This window comes from Eschrichtius robustus, chromosome 10, assembly GCF_028021215.1.
Source record: "Eschrichtius robustus isolate mEscRob2 chromosome 10, mEscRob2.pri, whole genome shotgun sequence".
NCBI lineage: Eukaryota > Metazoa > Chordata > Mammalia > Artiodactyla > Eschrichtiidae > Eschrichtius > Eschrichtius robustus.
In genome coordinates this window covers 33,213,251-33,235,934 of record NC_090833.1, presented here as the reverse complement: position 1 = coordinate 33,235,934, position 22,684 = coordinate 33,213,251, and the positions used below count along the sequence as shown (strand labels likewise).

At 42.6% G+C, this 22,684-nt stretch overlaps 1 long non-coding RNA gene across 2 annotated transcripts in view; it reads right to left on the bottom strand.

Moving 5' to 3' along the window:
* Nucleotides 1–22,684, bottom strand: part of LOC137769860 (uncharacterized) — a 40,755-nt gene that overhangs the window by 5,169 nt on the left and 12,902 nt on the right. The window contains exons 2-3 of one of the 2 annotated variants that reach the window (XR_011075098.1): nucleotides 15,704–16,566; nucleotides 1,429–1,583 (exon numbers count right to left, since the gene is read on the bottom strand). This is a non-coding gene — a long non-coding RNA (uncharacterized lncRNA). The remainder of the gene's footprint in view (nucleotides 1–1,428; nucleotides 1,584–15,703; nucleotides 16,567–22,684) is intronic. The other variant, XR_011075097.1, reaches the window with a different exon arrangement.

Here is a 22,684-nt window from a genome sequence, read left to right as displayed (position 1 = left end):
ACACAATCCTTTCATTTGATAGATGAGGCACCTGAGACCCAGAGAGGGGCAGGGACTTGCCCAAGGTCACACAGCAGTCGAGGGTCAGAGCCAGATTTTAAACCCAGGCTTCTGTAGGCCCAGCCTGAGGTTCTTTTTCATATTTCATGTCTTTCTTTCCTCTGTCCTTTCCAAACAGTCTTTATTGGCTCCAGGAAATGGGGAGGATAGTTATTTTTAGTTTATTCAAAATGAATAAAATGGGTAATTTTTTTTCCCATATATCAGATCCAAAGTATGTCTTATGTAAGAGCTAAATGGGATGAGAAACGGTTCCACAGTGAGAACAAAGATTCCTTTGAATATTAAAAGCTCCAGAGTGAACTCCAAATGGGCCCAAATGACTGGGACCAGCTCCTAGCCTAGCTGACTGCAGAAGGCTGTGCAGGGCCGTGTGTGTGTGTGTGTGTGTGTGTGTGTGTGTGTGTGTGTGTGTGTGTGTGTGTGTATGGTAGCAGGCTCCATCTGTGGGGTGTGATTGCCTGAGCACCAGGACGAGCACCACAAACCTCCTCAATACCTCTTTATTATTATGCTTATTTAAAAAATATTTTTAGAGCAGTTTTAGATTCACAGCATAATTGAGCAGAAGGTACAGAGATATTCCCATATACCCTCTGCCCCTACACATGCACAGCCTCCCTCACTGTCAGCACCCAGCACCAGAGTTATGCAGTTGGCCCTTGAACAACATGGGTTTGAACTACATGGGTCTACTTATGCATGGATTTTTTCAATAGTACATACTGTGGTACTATAGGATCACCAGATATGGAACTACAGATAACAGAGGAACCTTGGATATGGAGGGCTGACTATAAGTTATACTCGGATTTTCAAATATGCACAGGGTCAGCGCCCCTAACCCCTCCGTTGTTCAAGGGTCAACTGTATATTTGTTGCAATGGAAGAACGTACGGTGACACATCATTATCACCCAGAGTCCATAGTTTACATTAGGGTTCACTCTTGGTGTTGTATGTTCTAGGGGTTTTGACAAATGTATAATGATGTGACCCTGCACCTTCTCAATACCTCTTTATTATTATTATGGTAAAATACACAAAAAAATTTACCATCCTAACCATTTTTAAGGGTACAGTTCAATGGCATTATTCAGATTGTTGTGCAGACATCACCACTATTCATCTCCAAAACTCTTCTCACCTTGCAAAACTGAAACTCTATACCCATCAAATGCTAGCTCTCCATTATCCGCAGCCCCTGGCAACCCCCATTCTGCTTTCTGTCTCTGAGACTTCGACACTTGAGCTCTGTCACAGAAGTGGAATCCTACAGTATTTGTCCTTTTGTGACTGGCTTGCTTCACTTTCAGTCCCTCTCTGCATGTGCTCCCTGCACCCCAATTCCACCATTAGAAAGCCTCACCTCTGGCAGAGGATTTGATTCTCTGCTGAGGAGGGGCACACGCCCTGGGAAGAAAACACTTCAGGCGTTACTGGCACTTTTTCTTTAATGCCAATCAGTGGATGATTTCTTGAGAGCAGGTTTCGATGGGGGTAGGGTGACCCTGGTTGAAAGCACTAGGTGAATAAGAGGGAGAGACATTAATGACAGAGAAAAAAGTTTTCCTGCCTGAAAAATAATGTTGTTAGGATGATTATAAATGAACCTGTATAATTGTTTTTATAACATAGCCACCACCCAAATTTATGTCTCTGGGTCTGTTGACCTCATGTCTTGCTCTGACTTAATTCCTTGGGGTGTCATGGCTGAGGCGCCCTCTAATGACTGCTAGTGATAATCACCATAATACCTTTGTGTTTGGTTGCAGTCTATAAATTAGCACACATTTTTTAAAATTTATTTTTTTGATTGAAGTATAGTTGATTTACAATGTTGTGTTAGTTTCAGGTATACAGCAAAGTGATTCAGTTATATATGTATATATGTATTACATATACATATTCTTTTTCAGATTCTTTACCATTGTTTGTTATTACAAGATATTGAATATAGTTCCCTGTGCTATACAGTAGGTCCTTGCTGTTTATCTGTTTTTTTATTTCTATCCATTTACTTGATCAATATGGCAGTGGTGTGAAATAGTTAGAATAGGACTTATTATCTCTATTTTTCAGGTGGGGAAACTGAGGCTCAGTGGGGTAGAGGGACCTTCTCTATTTGTTGGTAGAACTGGATCAAGAACTCAAGTCTTTAGTCCAGGGCTCTTCTCATGGCTCCACATTTTGCTGACATTTATTAACCTAAAAATGTCTAAGGATAACTGTTATTTGCAAACGCATGGTCGTCTCCCCACCCCCACCCCCAGCCTTCCACTTGACCCAATCCTTCTCCAAGAATGATGCATCACCATCCAGATGCTCAAATTAGAAATCCAGGAGTTGTCCTTGATATTTCCCTCTCTCTTGCTCCATATCCAATCTTCAGTTAAATACTGTGGTTTTTAATTCCTAAATATGTTTTCAGTATACCCACTTCTCTGCAGTTCTGGACCCGCATAGTCTAGGCCTCTATCTCTCACCTGGAGTTGGCCCTTTATATTGTTATGCTGTCCTTTCTGCTCACCTGTTCCTCTGCGATATCTTGGGAAATGTGGATTTGAACAATGTTAATCAGGTGTCTATGTTATAGGATTTCTCTTTGGTATGATAATCATGGTCACAGTGACTCTTCAAGGTGAGGGATCAAGCATTTTGCAAGCCCCAAACTTTCTTGGTCATTCCTGGATTCCTGCAGTCCATTCTCCCAACGGAAGCCAAAGAGTTGTCTGCTAACTGCAATCTTGATCATGCTGTCTGCCCTTCCCACACCTCTCCTGCGACCCTGGCCTTTCTGCTTCTCTGACGTGTGTAGGACACACCGTCAGTGCCCCACGCAGACCCCTTCTCCAGTCTCCTGCATCCATCTCCAGCTCCAGCAGCAGCGCTGACTGCTGACACCACAGCTGCCTCTTCTGGGGAGCCACCTACCAGGGAGGTCACATTCCCCCAGCCTCCACAAGCATCTCCTAACCATGATCTGACGTGGTGGGTGGGTTCACAAAAGGCCGCCCACCCTCACCTCGAGGAGAGAAACTTTGCTGTGCAATTTATGCTCCCGAGCCAGCTGTGGATCAGGAACCAGTTAGACTTTACCGCAGAGCACCTCCTTGCTCTTGTTCTGCTTCCCTCACTCCCTGTAGGTTTTTCCTGTCCAGCACTCCCTGGATACTTCCCTCTGTCAGCCTCCACCCTTCAGGAGCCCTCCCTAAGACACCAGCCGCCCCTCAGCCACCAGATGGGTCCTCGCACACCGTCCCTCACTCCCGTGCCTCATCCTCTCATAAAGCAGGTCTGTCTCCCCCATGGCGCTGCCAGTTCCACCAGGGACCATGTATGTTTCTGTCCACAGCTCCATCCTTCATGCCTGGGAGGTGCTCAAGATTTGCCAAATGAAGTTAGAAAGCATCATAGATATCCAGAAGGCCAATGAGAAATATTCATAAAATACAGCAGACAGCAAGTTAACATCTAGAATATATTAAAACGTTTACCAATAAGAAGAGGCAAATGTCTTAATACAAAAAAAGAGCATGGTCGGACAATTCATGCACACAAATGGAGATGATTGCTACATCCATGGGAAAGTATGTTAACCAGAAAATAGAAAATTAAAACAATAGTTGAAAGAACACTTTTTGGCTACTGTGTTACCCAAGGTTGATTCTTAAAAGAGCATCATGCTGATGAGGGGAGGAGGAGCCAGCCAGGCATTCTCATACATGGCTAGTGGGAAGATAAGTTGGTACCATGTTAGAATAGAGCTCCCTAGGGCAGAAAGTTTGTCTCATTCTCTGTGGTCTCTCCAGTGCCCAGAACCATGCTTGGCACTAGGCCCCAAATTAATATTTGTTGAACAAATAGAAGGCAATTTGGCAATATCTATCAAGAACCTTAAGTTTTTCATACCCCTTGGTTTAGTAATTTTACTTCAAAAAGAGACCCTTAGAGAGTAGGACAAAGATATTTGTATCAAGACATTTTACACATTCATTTATAAAATCAGAAGACTGGAAACAGCCTGAGTGTCCACAACCTGATGACTAGTTAAGTTAATTATGGCACATCCACGCTGATCAATCTGATATAAATGATTAAAATAATGTATTTGAAGAATACTATGTATATAGGATTAAGCTACTGACAAATGCTAAATGAAAAAATAATATAAAATTTTATATACAGTGTGACCTCAATTTTTGTTACCAAAAAAAAAAAAAAACCTGAGTTCTTAATGGTGGGTTATACTGATTTTTATTTCTTTGTTTTTCTCCTTATTTTCCAAAATTTCACCAATGAATATGTATTACTTTTATAGTCAGAAAAAAAACTTTGAAAAAGAGATCATGGTTAATAACAAAATTGTGGGCATCCAGGAAAAGTAGAAATGACTGGTAATCTTATTTTTCCCATTAATACTTCATAACAGATCATTTTATGGTGGGTTAGGGAACATAGCCCCGATTGAATTAGTCTGATTTTACTTAGACAACAATGAGAAGTAAATTTCGTGCTGTTGGAGACACTTGGTATTGTTTTCATGTTCTTAGTATATATTTTTCCATGACCTGGAGAATCTTAAAAATATTGGCTCCACTTTTTAAAAGAATTTCGCAACTCGTTTGACTGGAATTGATTTCTCCTGTGGCTCCTGGGATCTGTAAAAGGCATCAGGATGCGACACGTTCGTTGACCTTTATTCTTTGCCTTGGCTAGAGAATTTCCCTATGGCTGGCTCAAGGTTTTCAAAAGGAAAGCAATTAAATGACCTAGCACAATTGCCTGGATTCTCAACCCTGACCTTATCTTGATTAGGAGGAAGTGGATAGCTAGTTGTTCCAAATTTAGAGAATAGAAGAGAGCCAGATGTTTGAGACTATCACGTGGAGGAAGCCTTAACCCTTTAGGGCTTTTGTCCCACTCACCACTTCTCAGATATCTGCTTGTGCCCATTTTGACACAGAGCAAAGGAGTTTTGATTTCCATTTTCCCCTTCCCAAAAAATTTTTCCTGGCTTCTAAGTCCATGGCAAACCTCATGCTAAGTATTGAAAGGACTCAGACCACATCTGCTAGCTTATTATTATTATTATTATTATTATTATAATTATTATTTTGGCTGCATGGCACAGATTGTGGGATCTTAGTTTCCCGACCAGGGATTGAACCCAGGCCCTCGCAATGAAATTTCCGAGTCCTACCCACTGGACTGCTAGGGAATTCGCCTGTTGGCTTATGTTAAACCTTCATCATCTCTAAGATCAAGTCCAGGATTCAGAGCCTGGTAGTCGAGGCTCTTTACCACCTGGCCGCTCCCTCCTTCTCCTACCATTCATTCTGACTACAGTGAGAGAACAGCATTTAAGAGAGCAAACTACAGGCAGTTGACACAGATTTGGCCCCTAGGATAGTGGGGAGACAGACATGAAGAAGGAGAGTACATTCATCTGATAGAGATCTGGGTCTGAAGACCAGATACGCCTCTTACTAGCTGTGTGATCTTGGGCAAGTTATTTCACGCCTCTGTGTTTAGTCATTTCCTATTAAAGGGGGATAATAATAATAATATTAACAATAATTATAATACCAAATCCATAAGGTTTATATGAGCCTTATCGTCATCATCATTGCGTATAAGTAAAGCACTCAGTACAATGCCTCCCACATAGTTAGTACCTAATACACATTAATTCTTCTTTTCTCTTACTCATTCACTTGGAAAAAGTTTGTCGAGTTCTGAGTAGGTGCTGGAAATTCAGAAGGGGATAATGCACAGCTTGACCCCAAGAAATCCATATTTTAGTGATGGAGACTCAGTGGGAACAGGCCAACATAACCCAGCTCCAGATATCACATTCCAGAAACCCTGGTCTCCTTCCCTTTCCCAAAAACACCATGCACCCTTATACTTTGTGCCCTTGCTCACCTGTTCCTTGTGTCAGAAAAGCTTCCCCTCCCTCCTCTGCCATTTGAAGACTTTCAAGATGCAGCTTAAATGGCATCAACATTGTGAAGCCTTCCTGACACCCAAATTATGACCTCGCCTTTGTCTCCACGGTGCTCTGCACAAACTTTCTGACTCTAGCCTTCCCCTTCTGTCAGGGCTGGTCAAATAGGAACGTTTCCCAATAGACTGGGAGCCTCTTGAAGGCGAGTATATGCTTGACCCATTTCCATGTCTCAACGTCAGCACAGGGCCAGGCACGCTGTAGATGTTTAAGAAGTGTTTGTTGGTTGAATGAGTGAATGAATGAATTAAAGGGCACCTGACATCATAGGAGAAACTGCCGCATTGACAGGGGAGACAAGGAGGAAGGATGCTTCCTTTCTGCTACAGTATTTTATCTGCTCTGCAGATAGTTGGGTCCCTCCTACTAATTCCATCTATGGACAAGGATAAGTTTACTTAGTCATAGGAAACTTGGAGAAGGTCCATGTCCTCAGCAGTGTCTGCCTGAGGAAGCTGTCCTGAATGTGGTTTTCAAATTTCTGACATTGTCAGGAGCATCCTGAAAGGGTTAAGAGCTTGTCCTGTTGCTGGTCTTGTGCCGTTCCATTCTCTTTTCACTGTGTGGGAGACTATTTAATTGGAAGTGGAGTTGCTAAGGCCAATATTGCAACAGAAATAATTGGGTGTACAACCACATGTGCTTTCAGGACTGGGACACAGAAATTTAATTTAATTCTAGTTTCCTCTATTTGTTGGGTAATCTAGGGATGACTCCTTCTCCTTTCTGGACCTCATCTATTAAATAGTGATTGTAGGAGGCGAGAGTTAGGGTGGTGAGACATTACTCTCTAAGTTTCCTTCCGGCTCTGATAAACCATGTCTGTAACTTACATGTTATCAGGTTGACCAAAAGCCCACTGACACTGAGTTGCTGGAAAGTGATGTGGATGGAGGTCTGGGAGAGTGTCCCAGTCCTTGTGAGTTCATGGCCATGGTTTAGGAACCAAAAGCTCAGAAATGCTCTGAAACCACAGATGGCCAAATCCACCCACTGGAAGTTCAGTACACACTTGCTCAAATTTGTAAACTAAAAGCAGAATTTTTTGAGTTGTTGGGAGCATGCATGGCTAGATGTAACCTGGTAGTGGGTGTGTGGGTTGGCTCATCCTAATGCGGGAGGCCTTCTCTGGGGCCAGTGCCGTAAAGTGAGGAGGCATCTCCCTGGCTAGCCCACCCTGGCCATCAGGATGGAAACATCCCTATAGTGAGTCTTATTCAAGCACCAGGTATTAATGATACCCTAAGGGAATTCTTTTAACTCACTATGTTATAGAGGCAACAGCAGGGTCAGTTGAGAACTGAACCCACTCTCGGGTGTGAATTGCAGTATACACTTTTTTAAAAACTTGAGATATAATTCACATACCATAAAATTTACCTCTTTAAAGTGTGCAATTCAGTGGTTTTTAGTATATTCACAAAGTTATGCAACCATCACCACTAATTCCAGAATATTTCATCACCCCAAAAGAAACCCCATATACATTAGCAGTCACACCCCATTCCCCTCTCCCCTTAGTCCTCAGCAACCGCTAATCTGCTTTCTGTCTCTATGGATTTGCTTATTCTGGACTTTTCATAAAAAAGGAATTTTATGACATGTGACCTATCAGGTCTGACTGCTTTCATTTTAGCATAATGTTGTTGAGGTTCATCCATGTTGACTGTATACTTTTTGAACAAGTAAAATTTATATATGCATATCATCTTTCAGCTAGCATAGAGGCAAAACTATAGTTAGAGTTTGGTGAGATCTACCAGCCCGTCTTCATGGATAAAGAACCAGGCTAGCTAGGTCCTCCTTACTTTATTATTCCAGTTCCATTTTGGCCTTTTTAAAGAATTATGTATATAGATCTTTAAAATTGAGTCAAATTGGTTGATATTTTCAATTTTTGTTTCATATTTGCTGGCAGGTTTAAGTATTTTCCCAACCCAAGATTATTTAAACATGTATATGTATTTTCTTGTCATAGTTTCATGGTTTCATTTTTTCATTTATAACTTTAATGCATCTGGCATTTGTGAATGGTGTGAGGTAGGCACCTAATTTTAAGTTTTCCCATATGGTTAGCAAGTTGTACCACCAGACATCATTTTCTAATGATTTGGAAACAATAGCATTAGCATCTACTACTTTTTATATATAGTTGGGACTGTTTAGGAGCTTTCTTTTCTGCACTAATCTGTCTTTTCTTCAGCTGCCAGCATACTGTTAAATTTCTTGCCCTTTTATGATACAATTTAATATTTGTTAGGATGAGTTTATATTATCACTCATTTTAAAGCATGCCTAGTTATTATCATACATTTATTATTCTAGTTTAGCCTTATTTGTTAAAATGACATATTTATTTTGTGTAATGTGTATTGCTATGTTATTAAAAATTTTAAATTCTGCCTTAGAGAACAATAGAAACAAGCAGCTGTGTAACATATTATAGATAAAGTTAGTAAAGCATGTATGGGCTGAACATAGATGGGAAGGACAGAAGGACCAAGGAAGCACTAAATATTCATGAGGTCTGAGACATCAAATACGTGTGACAGCTATAGCAGAGCTACGATATGAGAGCCACCTTGGTGATGACTGAGCAGAGAACAAGAAGGTCAGGGTCTCTGGAGTCCTAGAATTGCTGCTACACCAGCCTGGTCTGCTCCCTCCAACTTAGGCGAGAGTGGAAGACACTTCTATTTTGTTTAAGCCATGATTACATGAAACTGAACATACCCTCACTAATATCACCCCTAATTTCATTTTCGTATTTTGTTGTCTGGCTTAGGATTTGCAGAACAGTGTTAATAACACTGATGGGAGTGAGTATCCTTCTGGTTATTTATGTGAATGGAATGGCTCATTAAGCATCCCACTGGCTTTGATTTTACATAGAGTACATTTGTCACTTTAAGAAAATATTCTTCTCTCTCGATGATGATGATGATGATGATGATGGAATGTTGAATTTTCTCAAGTGATTTTTGTCACCTATCAAAAAAATTATGTGGTATTTCTGTTTTGCTATATTGATATGATGAATTAGACTAATACATTTTTCTAAAGTCAAAATATATATGCCACTTCAATTTTTTTCTCTATCTCCTCTGTTCTCTTCTTCTATATGTAGAAGCTCCATTGCAGCTCTTGGCTCTCCAACTTTTCTTTCACCATTTTTATCTCTTTAACCATTTCCTTTGAGTTCTGGGAGAATTGTTCATGTTTGCCTTCTGATTTCTTGCTCCTTAAAGTGTGGTCCAGGGACCAGTAGTTTCAGCATCACCTGAGAATTTCTTAGAAATGCAAATTTATGGGCCCCATCCCAGACCTACTGAATCAGAATCTGCATTTTAACAAGACTCCTAGGTGATTTGTGTGCATGCTAAAATTTGAGATGTGCTGTAAAATCGCTCTTTCCAAGTTTCAGACTTTCCCCATTTATTATAGTAGTTTGATGATTTTAGTGTAAATTTGAAAGGAGAAATTCAATGTGAGGCTTTGGGTCACCATTTGGGACCGGAATCCACAGGCTCTTTGTGGCAAGATGTGGGGAAGGGCGGTCAGCTACTGTGTGTGATGACATGAAATGAAAATGACATCCCAAAGGTCATCAAAATCACCACCAGGCATCATTAGCCCAACAAGAAAGGATCCTTGTGTTGCATTTCTGAAGGGCAGTGTGTATCCCCTAGAGGGCTTTGCCCACACAGTTCTTTGACAAATTTATAAATGCCAAGTGGTATCCACATGAAAGCCTCTTGTCCTGAGCTTATAGAAGGGGAAAGGAGGGCTTCCAAGAGACTGGTTTGGTGTCAGGCATGAATTTCCCTCTTTTCTTGGTGAGTAGAAGAAATTTCTACAGTCACTGATGTTCTTCAGGACCCCAGCATTGTGCCTGAGAGCTGCCTTGGAGGAGGTGGAGTATTCACAGACCTGAATTATATGAGTATTAGCATGTGGAAAGATTTCCCTTAATTTTTTTTAAGGAAAAAATTAATTGAATAATACCCAGTTCTCATCAGTCATGGCAGGATTGGCAGGAAAAGTCTTGGTAAGGCACAAAAAGCTATTGAAATGATTCTAAAGAGAACAAGAATCTTTAGGAAAAATTGGCTCATTCTTTATTGCTGTCAAACCCTTTATTCCCTGGAGATGGTTGAAACAATACCAGCACATAACTCTCATTGTGGAATTAACAAACATCCTAGTTTTCTTAATGGTTTCATGAAGTTATTGTCTCAACAGGAAATTCTGGGCATTGTCACACATTCTTCTTGTTTATTAGTAGTAATAATAACTCTTTGCATCATAAATGGGCTCTAACCTTACAAGGCTTTTCCCCACAAAGTAGGTCATTTGGTCTTTCCTGAGAATCCGGTTAGACAGCAGGGTGAGCAGGCGTTAATGTGTCCATTTCGTAAAAGAGGGAACTAAGGGTCCAAGGAATTAAAAAACTTTCTTAAGGGCATGATATACAGTAAATGGCAAACTCAGGCCTCAGACCCCTGTTTTCTGGCGCAGGGGAGATCTCTAAAGCACATATGGCCAAGTGTCTTTCATCCTTAAGCTTCCCCGTCTACTCAGTGATTTCTGCTTCTCTGCAGTGCCTGTACATATACGAAACATTGAGAACAATCTCTGTCCATGTGTAAAGTTCACTCTCTGCAGTTTTATGTTGAAATGCAATGTGTAACTTTAGGGAGGTTACAATCTTCAGATTAGATTCACATGGTCAGACATCTCTGGTTCTCTGTACACTGTTTAGACTTCCCCCACTTATGGCAGACCTTTGTTAAACTTCTGCTAAAGATCCACTCCAGTCCCAAAGAAGGTGAGATTCATTACAAAGCAACAGGAACTGTTTATAAGTTATTTTTTTATTTCTTAAATTTGATTCGTCTCAACTGATGGGAAGAGTAAAGTCATCTTATTTCTGCTCTTCTATAAACTATGCTTCTATTCCTCATCTTTCCATTAAAGAACTTACCAAATTTCCCTTATGTTCCATTTATTCTCCCTTCATATGTTCTCTTTGCCTAGAATACCCTTCCCTTCTTCACTTCACCACATTCACCGTTCTTATCCTTAATGGGACCCAGCTCAAAAGCTATTCCTTTGTGAAGCCTTTTCAAACCCAAAGTTAGACATACCTGTGCTCCTAAAAGCAATTTGAAGGTATCTCTGCCATACCACGGACCTATCACAGTCTGAAATGTACTTAATTTAGCTCCATATATACTGGAATTTCCACTAGATTTGAAGCCACTTTGGGGGCAGGAGTGACATCTTCTTCCTCTTATATCCTCTGAATTTGGAACCTGACAACTGACAGGGATTCACTAAGGGTTGATCCATTTTCCTCCACCTGCTGGCTTTAGTGCACTGGGAATTCTTTTTGACCAGCTATCACTTTAGTTTTCAAAGTCTAGGTGACAGGAAAGTCTTAAGGGAGGACTACTCAAACTGAGCAAGAATGAGCTATAATAGCTGATCCTTTTAAAGGACAGGAGGTACACTAAACTTGATTAATCTTGGATTCTGTTCCTTTATGTCTCCCAGGTTAGAGCCATTTTAGTGTAGAGTTCTTTTTATCAACATCCTTCATGACTTTGTCCAGGACCAGTCCACCTTGAGGGGTTCGGCACTTTCTTTGGTACTAGAGCATTTTTTCCAACTCCTTCACAATTAGGGAATTAATACTCAATAGTTCTCAACCTTGGCTGTACATTAGAATCACTTAGAGAGCTTTAAAAAATACTGATGTGAAATTTTCATGGAATTCCCTTAAGTCTTTTGCTGAGTACTAAGCTGTACATGCACAGAGTGAGACTCTGAGAGACTTGGCAGGAAACAGCTACTGGAGGGCTACGAGGTCAACAGAGATTTTGGTAGTCTCACAGCACTAACAGATACTGGATTTCTGACTAGCCATATTAGAGGGACATCACCAAATACTCTGGACATTCAGTTGAGACCCCAGAAAGGCTGTGCCTTTCTGTCTTTAAAATAAAGGCAACTGCCTGCCAGAAAAAAAAAAAAATAATGAGACTCTTTAAAAGGAGATAATCTAGACTCTCAGCATCATATCCACAATGTCCAGAAAACAAACAAAAATTACTGGAAACATGAAGAAGCTGGGAAATGTGCACCAAACTAGAAGAAAGAACAGTTAGCAAAAACAGGTCCAGAGGTGATAAGATGATGGAATTAATAGATAAGAACTTTAAAATAGCTATTATCAATATGTTCAGTAAAGGAAGAGATGGACATAATGAATGAACAGATGGGGGAATCTCTAACAGAGAAATGGAAACAAACAAGCAAAAAAACAGAATAGAAATTTTAGAACTAAAAAATATAAGATCTGGGGACTTCCCTGGTGGTGCAGTGGTTAAGAATCTGCCTGCCAGTGCAGGGGACATGGGTTCGTGCCCTGGTCCAGGAAGATCCCACATGCCGTGGAGCAACTAAGCCTGTGAGCCACAACTTCTGAGCCCGTGTGCCACAACTAAGCCTGTGTGCCTAGAGCCCGTGCTCCGCAACAAGAGAAGCCACCGCAATAAGAAGCCTGCACACTGCAATGAAGAGTAGCCCCCGCTCACTGCAACTAGAGAAAGCCCACGTGCAGCAACGAAGACCCAACGCAGCCATAAATAAATTAATTAATTAAAAAATGTATATGTATATAAGATCTGAAATTTAAAAACTCACTAGATTGGATAATAGCAAATTGGACACTGCAGAAGGAATAAAGAGCAATGGAAAAGGTAAATATATGGACACACTGAAAGACTTTTTTCTCAGTACTTCAGCCAGGTGATTGAGGTCATCATCACCTGTGAGAAGTCACATTAATAGTATGTACCCTTGATATGATGTGATGAGAATGATACTTTATCTCTGTGGTCTTCTTCCTTAGAATTTATAACCCAAGTCTAGTTGTGAGAAAAAACACCAGGTAAATCCCAACTGACGACATTCTATAAAATACCTAATACTCCTCAAACTATCAAGGTCATCAAAAACAAGGAAAATCTGAGAAACAGTCACAGCCAAGAGGAGATTAAGAAGACATGATGACTAGATGTAATGTGGTATTGTGTGTGGAATCCTGGAACAGAAAAAGGACATTGGATAAAAACCAAAGAAACCTGAATAAAGAGTAGACTTTAGTTAAGAATAAGGTACAAATAATGGTTTATTAAGTGTAGCAAATGTACCATACTAATGTAAGTGTGAATAATAAGGGAAACTGGGTGCAGGATATGTAAGAGCTCTCTTTACTACCTTTACAATGTTTTCTGTAAATTTAAAACTGTTCTAAAATAAAAAGTTTATTGAAAAAACTAAACTGACAATAACAAGTGCTGACAAAGATATGGAACAATTGGAACTCTCATCCATTGCTGGTAAGGATGTAAAAATTGCATAGTTTGGAAAACAGTTTGGAAGTTTCTTATAAAGTTAAACCTCTACTTATGGTATAACTCAGCAATATCACTCCTGGGTATTTAACCAAGAGAAATAAAAACATATGTCCTCACAAAGACTTGCATGTGACTGTTTATAGAGGCTTTATTCAGAATTACCACAAACTAGAAGTGACCAAAATGTCTATCAACTGCTGAATGGAGAAATAAATTGTACACATCCATACAATGGAATACAACTAAGTAATGAAAAAGGAAAGGGCTACTGATACATACAAAAAATGAATGAAAATCAAAAGCATTATGCAAGTGAAAGAAGTCAGTTCATAAAAGAGCACTATATCATTCTATGTATTCAATATATGCAATTCCAGAACAAGAAAAACTAATCTAAGGTAGAAAAAAATCAGAACAATGTTTGCATCTTGAGCTCTGGGGAATGATTAGGAAGGGGCAGCTGGGAACTTTCTGAGGTGATAGAAATGTTCCATATCTTGATAGGGGTGTAGGTCACATGGGTATACACATTTGTCAAAACACATTAAGTAGTTAAGATCTATAAATTTCAGAGGTATGTAAAGTATATCTCATTAAAAAATAAAAATAAAAATGCTGATATCTATGTCCCACCCCCAGAGATCCTTATTTTAGTGGTTTCAAATGGAAGTTTTTGGGGTTTTAAAGTCTCCCTCAACCAAGGTTAAAAACCTTGATTATAGGTACTTGTCTAATGATAGGATCCTTCGTCATTCCTGTTTGCCATGTAGATTTCTCTCTCTGACTTTGATGTGTAGATCATGGATACTAAGTGTATGGATTTACATGCTTACCTGATGGCCGGGTCCACCTGGGGATGGCTAATTGGCAAGCATCAGGATGCCAAAAGGCCCAAGAAGAAGATAGGATCAGGATAGAGTTCCCTGAAAGCCCCGCCCAGCTCTTCTCTTTCTGCCTCTTCTGAGAATGGTCCTGCTTATTCACGGAGTGGATTGTTATGCTGATGGGAGAGGTAAACTGGAAGGGGACCAGTGGAGGTATCATTATGGGGCAGGGGGAATTCTTATTACGTAACAATTTTGGAAATTTTTCTGTCTTCAGTTAGCTGGTTTCACATACACAACAAGGTCCCACTGGATTCTGTAATCCTGACCTTCATCCTGATTTTGTCCTCTTGGTAACTTCGGGCAGACTATAAAAAGAGAGAGAGCAGGACATGCCCATGTGTTGAGCACATGCCCTGTACTCTGCTGGGACTTTGCTTCTTCTTTCCACTTTGGGGTTAACACTGTAACTATATAATTTTTCTTTTCTTTTTTTTTTTAAATTTATTTATTTATTTTTGGCTGTGTTGGGTCTTTGTTTCTGTGCGAGGGCTTTCTCTAGTTGCGGCAAGCGGGGGCCACTCTTCATCGCGGTGCGCGGGCCTCTCACTATCGCGGCCTCTCTTGTTGCGGAGCACAGGCTCCAGACGCGCAGGCTCAGTAGTTGTGGCTCACGGGCCTAGTTGCTCTGCGGCATGTGGGATCTTCCCAGACCAGGGCTCGAACCCGTGTCCCCTGCATTGGCAGGCAGATTCTCAACCACTGCGCCACCAGGGAAGCCCTATATAATTTTTCTATTAGCTATTTTTCTTCTTTTGAAGCTGATGGGCAACCCATTAACATTTTTAGGGCAAAAAAGCTTCTCTTAAAACTTTATCCAACATTAATAAAACTGTATAATAAAAACTGAAATGATAAATTGTAACAGTTATTCCATGGATGCTCTTTGTCTGATATGTATTTCAGAACACATGGCCAAAGTTTCTGAGAGGTCTCACTAATAACTAGAACTTTGACTAACAATTTCCTCTAGGGTGCACCAACAAATAAACGCATAGACTTAGACACTCCCAATTGAAAGGAATTTTTCAGGTCACTAGCCCAGCCCTCTCATATAGTGCCTGAATAGCTGCTAAGTGGTACCCAGTCTCTGCTTGCACATGTCCCCAAACAGGGAGACTTATAAGACAATCAACATACCTGTGAGCAGTTCCAACAGCAAGTTTTTCCTGGTGTGAAGCCACACCTGCTTCTCTGTAACTTTTAGCCACGGAGAACATTGGATCGCTTTTTCTGTTTGCTCTCCATGAGCCTTTTCTGCAACAAGTTAAATATCTCCAATTGCTTAAAACATCCCTCCTATGCTTTGAATTTGTCTGCACTCACCAGCTCGCTTTCTCTTTCCCTCATGAGTCCTGGTCTATTTCCATTCATATCCAACACAATTCATCTGAAACAATGTCACTTGAGTGCCTTCTCAGTGCCAGGCGCTAGGCTTTGTGCTGTGGGGAAGACAGGAGCAAGTCAACCTCGGCCTTGTAAGACAGAGAAGGCTTGTCTACAAAGGCCCTAGAAAACAGACTGTGATAAGGGGCAGGAGAGAGGGACAATTATCCTATTTTCCCCCCAAATCCTCAGGCTCTCATCTTTTTATAAATTTATTTGTTTACTTATTTATTTTTGGCTGTGTTGGGTCTTCATTGCCGCATGCTGGCTTTCTCTCTAGTTGCAGCAAGCGGGGGCTACTCTTCATTGCGGTGCGCGGGCGTCTTATTGCGGTGGCTTCTCTTGCTGTGGAGCATGGGCTCTAGGCACGCGGGCTTCAGTAGTTGTGGCACACGGGCTCAGTACATGTGGCTCGCAGGCTATAGAGCACAGCCTTAGTAGTTGTGGCGCACGGGCTTAGTTGCTCCGTGGCATGTGGGATCTTCCTGGACAAGGGATTGAACCCGTGTCCCCTGTATTGGCAGGCGGATTCTCAACCACTGGGCCATCAGGGAAGTCCTCAGGCTCTCATCTTGCAGTGCAGCATGTTGGCTAAAATATATGACTGTGCAAGCTCAAGGCATGATTAGAGTGGGCTGCTCATCAAATGTTTGATGAATGCAAGTCACTTGACTAAGTCTCTGTGTTCCAAATTCCTGGGAGAGAGTGTGATTGGCCCAGCTTGGGTCAGAGGTCCTCCTGGCTCCATCACTTATCTGCAGAAGGGGCTGCATCCACTGGTATGAAAAGCTACACTTTCTGGGCTAGGAACAAGGAAAGTTCCATGAAATATGAGTGAGATTGGGGAGGAAGTGGTAGGCATCTTAGAGGTATGTTATGGATATAATCTTCATAATATGTAACACCCATAGGAATACATAAGCAATATAAAATATCCATAAGCATTAATCCTGAAAGACGGGCATTTTCTCCATTTTATAGCTGGAGAAACAGATTCAGAGAGGTGAAGCGACTTTGCCAAAGTTACTACTTGTTAATAGCAAACTTGTGGTTTGGATTCTGGGCTGCCAATTGACTCCCTGCATTTACTCAGCAATTCTTCCTGGAACTTGTTTAGTCATTCGCTTATCTATTCATGTATTCATTCAACTAGAACTTCTCTGGCACTAACCACGGGCATGATGTGAGGGCGGCATGGGATACAGCAATTAGCCACATAGATGTGCCAGAGGGACACCCGTCAAGAGCATAAGAGAGAGTTCCTGCCCTGCTCAAACACATGGTTTTACTGGAGAAAGGAAACATGTGGACACCACAAGTTCAGGCATTGTTGCATGAAATGACTCCAGGAGTGACTGATATTTCAAGGCCTAGAAGATGTCAGAGTAAAAGAGATCTCTGAGGACCAGGGTGGTTGAAGAAGCCGCCTATAGAGGCAGAACTCTGAGTAGGTGCCTGCGGATAAAGAGAGAAAGAAGGAAGAATCCCAGTAGGCAGAGAGTTGTGCTGATTCTGCCTCTGAGTATTGCTCATTTGTATCCGCTTCTCTCCATTCCCACTGTGCCCTCCCCTGGTCCGAGTCACCAGCTTCCCTTACCTGGACACAGCAAGAGCCTCCCTAGCCTGGACACAGGAAAAGCCTACCCAGCCTCGACACAACAAAAGCCTCCCCAGCCTCGACACAGCAAGAGCCTCCCTAGCCTGGACACAGCAAAAGCCTCCCCAGCCTGGACACAGGAAAAGCCTACCCAGCCTCGACACAGCAAAAGCCTCCCCAGCCTCGACACAGGAAAAGCCTACCCAGCCTCGACACAACAAAAGCCTCCCCAGCCTCGACACAGCAAAAGCCTCCCCAGCAGATCTGCCTCCCCCTTGCCTTGTTGTCCATGAATCCATTTTAAAATTCAATTGCCAAAAACTTCAAACATATCAAAAGTATAGCAAACAATGCAAAAGTCACAAGATACCCACCCTTTTGACTCAGTAGGTATTAACATTTCACTCTATTTGCTTCAATTCTGTCTTGTATAGAAATATAAGATTATAATTTCAGCTAAGTTCCTACCCTACCCCTTAACCCTCCGTCCACAGAGTAAATATTATCCTCATTTGGTGTGATGAATTCCCACATGTATTTTTATATCTTTTCTACTGATGATCCACAAACCGCAAAGTATTAGGTTCATATCCTTTTGCAAGTTGCCTTTTTTCCCCCACTGCTCATTATATTTTCAGTTTTGTCCTTGATACATGGAGATCCAGTTCATTCATTTAACCATTGAGTAGTATTCTAACGTATAAGCAAATTGCACTTTACCGAGTTGTTCGTCTACAGATGCCTGGATAGGTCATTTCAACTTTTTTACTATTACAAATGGTACTTCAGTGAATATCCTTACATAGACATGCCTCACACATGTCTCTTTGGGTAGGAACCAAGAAATGGAGTTGCTGGGTTAAGAATACCCACATCTGAGAGGATCAGATTTAAAAAAAAAAAAAAAAAAAGAATATCCAGATCTTCAACTTTACTAGGTGTTGCTTAATGGTTCTTTAAAACAGTGGTTCAGGTTACAGGTATACATCCCATTATATGTGAGTATGGGAGTTGCAGTGGCTCCATATCCTCATAGATGCTTGGTATTGGCAATCATTTCTTTAAAAATCTGATCCCCTCTTGCCATGGCAGACAGAGGCATCTTCAAAATCATGCCTGACCATGTCCCTTCCCTGCTTATAATCCCTCCCATCCTCCCCCACTGCTCTCTATGCGTACCACCCAGAGTCTTGCTCTGCATAAGCAAGTCCATGGCCACTTCTCCAGGCTCACCTCTCCATTCTCTCCTACTCCAACACGCATGAGTGCACACACGCACACACACACGCACACACAAACATGCATGCACGTGCTGTGGTGCAATCAAACCAAACAATGTTTGTTCATGTCTCCTAACCTTCTATTGTCTTTGGGCCTTGGTTCAAGCTATTCCCTCTGCCTAGAATATTCTCTTCCTCTTCTTCCGAGGGCTGAATCCTACCAGATCTCAGCTTGATATTTCATCCTTTGGGAGGCCTTTGCAGGCATCCCAGGGCTGAATGGATGCCTTTCCTCACATTACCCCAGCACCATTGGCTTCTGGCATCGCAGTTCGCAGTGCACTGTCTGATAGTTGCCTGTTTATTACTTCCCTGACCCTCTAGACTGTGGACTCCGTGATAGCAGGGCCTGGGTGGAGCTTCTTATGGGAGTGTGCTCTGTGCCAGCCCACCTATTGAATGGATTTGTTAAATAATCCATGGGCAGGAGACAGGTCTGGGTGGAGCAGAAGTGGCAAGATGGGGGGCAGTTGGAAATCAGACTGGAGAGGAATTGCGGCCCTATCACCCTCATAACCCCAATTTCCAGGAAAGGAAACCGAGGCTCAGCCAGGTGACTGACCTGTCTAGAGTCATGCATTTAGTAAGTGACAGAGCAGCTTTGATTCCCAGTCTTCTGACTCCGTGTCCAGGCTCTTTCTGCTGCGCCTCAGCAGCAACCAGTGGGAAGGAGCCAGTAGAGAGGGAGGGACAGGGCTGCCAGGGAGGGAAGGCTGAGCAGGAGAGGGAGGCCTCAGGATCTAGGACGCAGGTGGAGGACTTGGCCCAGCAGACATGGCCCTGGATCCTCTGAGCCAGCAAGGAAGGAAGAACATTGGGCCAAATTTCTGGATCAGATACTTGTTCAGACTGTCCTGGGAGACTTGGGTGGGCCAGCCCTTCTCTGGGGAGGAGCAGACTTGTGGAAAGTAACTCAGCATCTCCCTCAGCACTCACCCGACCTGAGTGGCCTCTTCCTGCTGCATCAGGAGAATGATTTCTCAAGGTCCCCTCTGGTAAGAGGGAGACCAGAGCCAAGGACAGCTGGGAGGAAATAGGAGCCTAATGCAAACAGGCAGGAGCTGGCCCAGCGCCTCGGGCCCAAGTGGAGAGCACACGGGCCAGGTTCAGAGACTCCATCCAGTTACTGCGTGTCTAGAGGAGCTCACATTTGCAAGGGCAAGTGGACATCAGTAAAGCAGGGACAATAATACCCATGCCTCATGTGAGTATGGTGGGGATTAAGTACGATGAAATATGTAAAAGGATTAGGGTAATGCTCAGCACATAATATCACTCAATCAACTGTAGGTATTATCTTCTTACAGGGTTGTTGGGAGGAATGAACAGGATTATATGGTGGACAAACCTATAAAACTGTGTGAGTGTTGGTGAGCAGTCTTTTTTCGTCAGCAACTCGATAAATGAGTGTGGACGACGTGGGACATCCACTGGACAGAGAGAAGGGGTGTGGACTTGAGTGACCAATCACCCTCCTCTGTTCCTTTGGTTTCTTCACCTGACGTCTGCATCAGAGACTACACGAGTCAGTTCTGGAAACTGCTTAGAGATGGCACAGTCCAATCCTCCAGCTTCACACAAGGGAAACCAAGGCCTGCAGGGTGGAAGCGACTTGTCCAGGGCTGCAGACAAGGCATCCCCAACTCAGATTCAACACTGCTCCCTCTGTCCCCTCAGTTCAGCCCAAGCTCAGGACATGGCTCTTTCAGCAAGGTCAGTGGTTGGCTGTTCTTCCACAGTTGTCCACACCCACCCCTAAAGTCAGCGGGGCTCCTGCCAGCTCTGAGCACCTCAGTCTCCAAGAGCCCCCTGCCTTGACCACCCTCTTTCTATCTTCCCATAGAGGGCAGTTGAGAGTAATTGAAAGCTACTTCCAGCTCTGTTTTCCCCTGCAGAGCTCTCCTTCCCTGGGCCTCTCTTGGAGAGCTCGGGATCAGGTCAGTGGCATGTATACACCTGCTACCTTACCCAAGGTTCCTTCAGCACTGGGCAAGTGCAAGCATTTCCCTTCCCCTCAGACAGAGCCCCCTCCCTCTTTCCTTTTTAAAATGACACCCCCGACCACACACACCTTGCCATTGAACTTGCCCATCTGGCACACACAGAAGCTCATTCTGAAGGACCTTGAGTATGTGTTCCTGTTGCACAGGTGAGATTTCTCTACTGAAAAACAGTTGCAGGAGAAAGCAGATAACAAAATGCCAGGCCTGTTAAGAGCTCATTTGACCCCAAGGACAGGCTGATGTCCGAAGGCAGATTGAGTAACTGAGCTCACATCTTACCAAACCGTTTGGATTTTACTTTCTGGGTAAAAAGTTATCAGTCTGTGGCCACCACAGTTACTTTGAAGACATGGACCATTCTTATTGCCTCTGGAAGGAAAGCCCCCAATCCCTGCATCCCATTCCCCAAAGCAAGGAACACCAGGCCTCACCCATCCTTCAAGCCAGGAGAGCTGAGAGGCCAGCGTAGCACATGCTTGAAGAAATGGAAGGAGGAAACTAATAATATTTATTAAGAACTTGCTATGTACAGATGTGGTCTTAGGCCTTTTACATATACAAGCACACCTGGGAGTTATCTCGGGTTCAGTTCCAGACTACCACAGTAAACAGAATATTGAAATAAAGCACGTTACACAAATTTTTTGGTTTCCCAGTGCATATAAAAGTTATATTTACACTACACTGTAGTCTAGTAAGTGTGCAATAGCATTATGTCTAAAAAAATGTACACACTTTAATTAAAAATACATTATTGCTAAAAAATGCTGACCATCGTCTGAACTTATAGCAAGTTATAGTAGTAACATCAAAGATCACTGATCACAGCTTGGTGCTTTGTGACCACCTAGAGGGGTGGGATAGGGAGGGTGGGAGGGAGATGCAAGAGGGAGGGGATATGGGAATATATGTATATGTATAGCTGATGCATTTTGTTATACAGCAGAAACTAACACAACATTGTAAAGCAATTATACTCCAATAAAGATGTTAAAAAAAAAAGATCACTGATCACTATAATAAATATAATAATAATGAAAAGGTTTGAAATATTGTGAGAATTACTAAGAATGTGACATAGGGACTTCTCCAGTGGCACAGTGGTTAAGAATCCGCCTGCCAGTGCAGGGGACATGGGTTCGATCCCTGGTCCGGGAAGATCCCACATACTGCGGAGCAACTAAGCCCGTGTGCCACAACTACTGAGTCTGCACTCTAGGGCCTGCAAACCACAACTACTGAGCCCACGTACCACAACTACTGAAGCTGCATGCCTAGAGCCCATGCTCCACAACAAGAGAAGCCACCACAGTGAGAAGCCCGTGCACCCCAATGAAGAGTAGCCCCTGCTCACCGCAACTAGAGAAAGCCTGCACACAAGGAAGACCCAACGCAGCCAAAAATTAAAAAAATAAAAAATGTAACATAGAGACACGAAGTGAGTAAATGCTGGAAAATGGTGCCAACAGACTTACTCAACGTTGAAGGGTCACCACAAACCTTCAATCTGTAAAAAAAACACCGTATCTGAGAAGTGCAATAAAGTGAAGTGCAGTAAAATGAGGTCTGCCTATAATATTATATGTGTATGCATTTGCATACAACAGCCCAGGGACAGAAAGCTTTACTATCCCTGATCCCCAGAGGAAGAAAAGGAGGCTCAGTTGCCTGATGGCAAGAGTAATGGAGATCAGATCTGAACGTTGAACTCAGTCCTCTCTGAGATCTCTCCATCCTGCCTTTCTGCACAGTGATGACACCCAGAAAAGGTTGGTGCTGCCTTTTCAGAGCTGACAACACTAAAGGCCCTTCGAGTTGGTCTGGCCACCAGGGGCTTTCTGATCTCCCAGATGCCCCTCCTTCCCTCCAGTCTGTCCGGTTGATGTCAGCTGGAACAGTTGGAGGGCTGGCCCAGGCATCCAGAGGTGAATGCCCTGTCCTGGGCCAGGGGCTACTTGTTGGTAAGAGGACAATGCTGCTGGCTTCCTGGGAGGGGAACCAACTGTGAACCTGGCTGACAGGACGTGCTGGCTGCACAGGT